At 38.1% G+C, this 6,034-nt stretch overlaps 1 protein-coding gene and 1 pseudogene across 1 annotated transcript in view; one reads left to right on the forward strand and one right to left on the reverse strand.

The window, feature by feature from the left end:
* Positions 1-6,034, forward strand: part of MED12L (mediator complex subunit 12-like) — a 576,790-nt gene that overhangs the window by 232,779 nt on the left and 337,977 nt on the right. The gene's annotated exons all lie outside the window — the stretch shown is intronic.
* On the reverse strand, positions 433-1,163 carry LOC102865087 (annotated as a pseudogene).

The following is a 6,034-nucleotide window of genomic DNA, read 5'->3' on the forward strand; positions in this document are numbered from 1 at the left end:
AGAGACAGTGCGATTGGCACAGGACAGAGCGGAGTTTAGGGCTGTTGTACATAGGGTCGCTATGAGTCGCAGGCGACTCGACGGCACATAACAACAACAGACACAAAGTTTCTAACCATCACCATTCCAGTGAAGTAAAAAAATATTAAGTTACAGGCTGTGGGAATAGACGGTATGCCAAGGTGGCATCTTCCTATCCTGGTTGATTGTAGGGTGGGGAGTGGGGAAGGTCTTTTATTTTTTTAAAAATCGAGCCCCTCATTTCAATGTACAAAAAAATTACTTTGATTTGATATTAAACTGTATTGAAACGGACTAAAAAGTAAATAGTACTGTGTGTTTGGGTAGAAATGGGAGGAAAGAATGAGTCCTTCAAAGCAGGAGGGGAGGGAGGCAGTTGGAGGAAGGTTCTGTGATTGTGACCCCAAAGGGTCACTCATGCTGCTCCATTTTTACTTTTGGTGGTCTCAGGAAAGTTCCGTTTTTCTTCTCTTTCTTGCCTTTTGGGTTTGCTTGGAAATTTTTCCAGCTATCAACCTGACCATCTCGACTTTCCTCAAAGTTTTTCTGCCACTCCCTCTCTTGTTTGGCTTTTTCTTGGCCTTCAATCTCTTCCTCCCTTTGCCGCTTACTTTCGTGCCATCTCTTTGGCTTCTCTTTCTTTTAATTTCCATTTCAGCAAAGAGCTTCATGGTGTGTTTGTATATTGCCTATTTGAGCAGCTCTAGATCATCTATATTTGTAGGTTTCCCTTCCTCCTTTAACTTCTTTTTTCGCTCTTTTACAGTGTGTTCTACGTTATTCTCTTCCTGCCTGTGTTACATCCAGGGCCCTCTTCTTTAGTTTCTGATCCAGTAGCAACTTGGAAGCTTTGTCCACAGCTTCAAAGGCCTTTTGTGCTTGGTCAGCATCATCTTGATTTTTGTTAGGCTGCACCAAGATAGAGAACTGCCAAATCTGTGTCTTCAGGATCTATTTGAAGAACCTCAAAGGGGTTCAAGTTGAATAGGAGGAACCAGGACAGGTAATATTTCAGTTTGATTTTTGGATGTTAAAACCAAATCTCTCTTCTCTGTTTGCTTCACCACACTGCAGAAGGTCATAAATGCATCCTCTGTGCTGCCTCTATCACCTGAAGCCCCACTCTCCCCAGAAGTCGCCATTTCTGTCATCACTGTTGCCTCTTATGTTGACCAGTTCCTTTTGGCATAGTGACTCTGTATACTCATGGTGTGCAGTCCCAGAAACTTGATGGGAGGTGTCTGTGCATTGGTATTGACTTGAGAGTAATGAGCTTTTCATTTAATCAACTTTGGAAAATGGTTAGAAAACAGTAATATCAGTAGTGCTCCTGTCAGACAGTATGGTGACACCATCTACCCCCATGGTCCTGCCATATGGAATCCCAGGTAATTTTTTCCCAATTTTTTTTTAAATTCATTGATGTTACTTATTAGTTGTCTTTCTCGTACATCATTATTTATTTTCCTTTAATTACTAGTTATTATCAAATATGACCTATTGCTACAGGTTTGCAAATACTAACTTTGCAATATTATAACTAAAACAACCCAACTAAAACCATTGGCAGCAATTGAAACTAGTGGTTTTAGCTGGTATACATTGTATTTCACACTTTCCTTCATTCACATTGTGTTTCTTAGAAACATTACCATACACTGTGTTTTATAAAATTAATCACCATTGAACTATAGCCACTATTACCCTGTCTTTTCAGGTCCCCACTGGATCTTTTCCATTTCCTTCATCCCCACCCTTTATTCATCAAAGTGTGAGACCCTGTGATTCCCATGCCTGTCCTCACCCCTCTGCTTCTGCCCTTTCCCCCCTTTGGACCATCATACACATTTTACTAGTTTTTCTTCTATTTTTGCAATAATGGTCTTAGACAATATTTGTCCTTATGACACTGAGTTAGTTAATACAGCCTGCTGCTCTCCAGGCTCTGTGATGTTATGTGATATTTTTCAAAATTGTTGCTCCTGAGTGTTATCCCATTGTGTAACTATGTATCCCAACATAGTATCCCATTGTGTAACTATACCACAATTTCTCCATCAGTGAGATACCATCTCAGCATAGTAGCAGTGGCAAAGTTTTAACAGGACAAAAATCAGTAAATGTTGGAGAACATTTGGTGAGATTGGAACTCTCATACACTGTTGGTGGGATTGTAAAATGGTACAACCACTCTGGAAGACAGTTTGGAGTTTCTCAAAGAACTGAACATAGACATTATGTTTGACCCAGCTGTAGCGTTGCTAGGAACAACAAACGAATTGATTATGATATTTTTTTAATTATTATAACTAGTTACTAGAGATTTTTTTATAAACAAGTACTGCACACACATTTTATAGTGTTTTTTGTGTCACCTCTCCTGATAGTATCACCTGTAGCTGGTGGTTGTACCTCCCACCTCTTGCACCACAGTTAAACCCTTGTAACAAAGGCACTATTTGAAAAAAAAAATGTTACTTTCTCCTGAAGTACACTAAGGAGGTATTTAAAACCCTATAATTGTCTTGGCCAGTAAGAATTGTGAAGAACAACCGTAGTCAGTTATTTTTGCAAATGCATTTAATCACAGAAATATTATAAGCTTAGTTTAGTAAGCAAGTTTTTCATGGCTTGATGATTTCATCCTATATTGTTTTGACCTAGAGTTACAAACAGGACACTCTTACAAGGGTGAAAGGAAGGTTAAGAGGATAGAGACGTTTGCAGCTCTTCCTCTATCACACATTTAGTGTGTAGCTTCTAAATTCTGCTTAAAATAGTTAGGTACTACAGCACATGCAACTTGTATTTGTCAAGTATCACTGGCAAACAGCATTTTCAAATTTTCTGTGTCTTCCTTTCATTAGTGTACATAATAAAGCATATATATGGAAGAAGCTCTCCATATCTCTTTAACTGTGAAGAAATGTTGTAATGTCGTATAGTTTGATATTAAAATTGCTTTATTTAACACATGAATAGTGAAGCATGAAGTGTACCCAGACATTACTTATAAAATTACTTATAAAACCGTTTGGCAAGAAGATTTGAAAGTAGTCTTTTACCCTGTTAGTAGAAGAGAAAGAACATTGTTTTGATAACTTACAAGAAAGTTGTGGAAATTTCAAATTTTATTTTATTAAGTCCAGTTGCCAAGTAATTGTTGTTGTTATGTGTCATCAAATCACTTGCTACTCATAGCGACCCAATGTACAGCAGTTCTGAACCCTGCTGTATCCTGAGCCAACCCAGGAATAGCCTGGTTTTAACCTCTCTAGGATGAACCTGTTTGTTCTCCTAGCAGTCCATGGTATTCAGTACTCTGCTCCAGCACAACAGCTCAAAGGCATCAGTTCTTCTACTATCATCCCTAGTTATTGTCTAGCTTTCTGATACATAGCAAGTAATTGCCCGGATCAGGCACTCTTTAGTCTCTAAGCTCACTTTGCTGCTCTTTAGTACTCTGGAGAGATCTCTGATAGCAGACTTTCCCAATACAATTCTTGTTTTAAGTACTGCATTTTTCTCTCTCTTTAGTATACAGTTCATACCAGTAGCCTGTAGAATTGTGTGTGTATGTATGTTTCCAAGTCACCTTGCTTTTGTCTACATCATGTAATAGGGGATTTGTTGACAATGCATCCCAAATCTACCTTCCTTTGACAGAGTCCACTACAGCCCCTAAGGTAACAACCTTAACAAAAGTATATATTTAGAAAAAATAAGTGTCTATATGCTTTCCTTTGAAAATTGCCATGAGAGTAAACAATTAATAATTATCTTTTAGATGATTATCTGAGCATCTGTTTATCTTGCTTTTTCGTATCAGGAAATCTTGGCTTTTTTTCACTAGCAGACCTCTAGGTCTTTATCAAACCAGTCCTACATTTAAGTCGACCTTTAATGACCCTGGGAAAAAACACATTACTGTTTCATCTTAATTCTTGTGGTTAGAGAAAGAACATGGACTTTTGGGATTAGATTTATGTCTCTTTGCCTTACATACTATTTGTAATTCTGTATTAGCTGGCCAGAAATTTAAACTTTAGTATAAATGTATATTGTCCTTGTTGTTGTATATCATCAAGCGGGAACGATCAATAGCTGGCATTCCTGCGAGTTTTCAGAGGTGGTTAATTGCAGTTAATGGGAGAAGATTGCCATCATTCTCCCACTGAGCAGCTGATAGATTCACCATATGCCTTAGGGGTTGCAGCACAGTCGCAGTGTGTATATAATACTATTTTTATTATCAGAAATAAGAAATGCCATCATTGAGACAAAAGTATGCTCATAGATACTTATTCTTTGATGTCACAAAAATCATGGAAATATGCATTTAGTTTTACTATTTTACATAATTGGATAGTAATACCTAGAGCTGACATCTCCTGTCATGCAATCATTTCTTGTTGATTTCTCTCATCCTATAATTGAAGAACTCAGTATGCAAACGTGCATTTTATTTCAGAAGCAAACGAGATTTCATAAAGTATCTGTGCTTTCGTGTGTTGTATTTCCCCTTTTGGTTTTGGAAGTTTCTAGATCATTTTCAGGGTTTCTTTGGATGTGTAACTTCTTGTATAAGATCTTTCTAAATGGTTGGCATAGAAAGAAATAAATAATGGGATCCAGACATACATTTGCAGCTGACAGGAGCAGGGTGAATTCTTTTACATAAAGCAGGATTTCTTTTGACTGGCAGTTGTAATGTGATTCTGTTTGGCTTTTTGTGTAAGGGATTCTGGCAATATGGTAAGGAACAAAGCAGACAAAAAACACGAACATGATGCTGAATATGTTGCGGCTAGATTTCTTCTTGACTGAAGTAGAACTTCTCCTGGCTCTAAGCTGGGACTTAAAGATTCTCCGTGTGATAGCAGTGTAGAACACAATTAGCAGAAAGGACACAGTGCAGAAAATGGCCACAAAGATATAGCTTGATGCTTTGTGCCACTTCTGTCCCAGCTGGCTTTTAAGATCCATACAATTTATTTGGGTAACGTCTTCAACACTTTGATTGGTTAGAATTATGTTTGGAATGGCGATCACGAGTGTCAGCAGCCACACAGCCACTGACAGAGCTTTACTGTAATTCACTGATTGGATGAAAGAAGCCCGGAGAGGCTTGACAATTTTGTAATATCTGTTGAAGCTAATGAGCCCAAAGAACACAATGCTGACATACATGTTGATGTAGAAAAACACGGCTGATACCCGACACACAAACACATCCAGTTGCCCGGGGCCAAAGCCAAAATCACTGAGTATCTTGAAGGGAAAAGTCAGACTCATCAGGAAGTCGGCAACGACAATGTTCTTGAGATAGACGATGAAACTCTTCGAGCTGGGCACATAGAAGAAGATCCATCCCGACACTCCATTGAGCATGGTCCCTGCAATGAAGACCACACAGTAGAGCCCAGGGATGATTTGCTGAGTTATCAGGGTATTTGGGGAACAAGGCTCCTCCGGAGAGGGTGTGGCAGTGGAATTCATTATTTTCTAACTTCTCAAAGGCAAAGATCTGCAAAGAGATGTGGAAGCAATCACTTAGCATACACTGCAGCCTCTGAGCCACTACAGAGTAACAATGAAGGGCTCTGAATGTATGAAACCATCTGGGCTTGAGACTTGAAGCTTCTTTTCTACATAAGTTTCTCTTTCTCACTGTATGTCTGTCTGTCTCTACATTATGTATTTAAGTACATACATGAATGTAGACACGTGTGCATAAGATGTTTATGTGTATGTAATAATAGAGATCAGCATTTCCCTAAAATAGTAAATAATTCCATGTTAAACTCTGTAAGAAATATTTTCTTCTCCTGCAAGATAACTTTTTATAAACAAATTATTTTACATTGATTTGCATACAAAGCTCATATATATTGTGTTTTACACTTTCCTTCACTATTATTGTGTTTCATACAATCATTCCCATACATTGTGTTTTATAAAATTAATCACTATTTAGGTGTTTCCATCATTACCTGATCTTTTCAAGTCCCTT

This window comes from Elephantulus edwardii, unplaced genomic scaffold, assembly GCF_000299155.1.
Source record: "Elephantulus edwardii isolate Elephantulus edwardi_28Jun2011 unplaced genomic scaffold, EleEdw1.0 scaffold00272, whole genome shotgun sequence".
Taxonomy (NCBI): domain Eukaryota; kingdom Metazoa; phylum Chordata; class Mammalia; order Macroscelidea; family Macroscelididae; genus Elephantulus; species Elephantulus edwardii.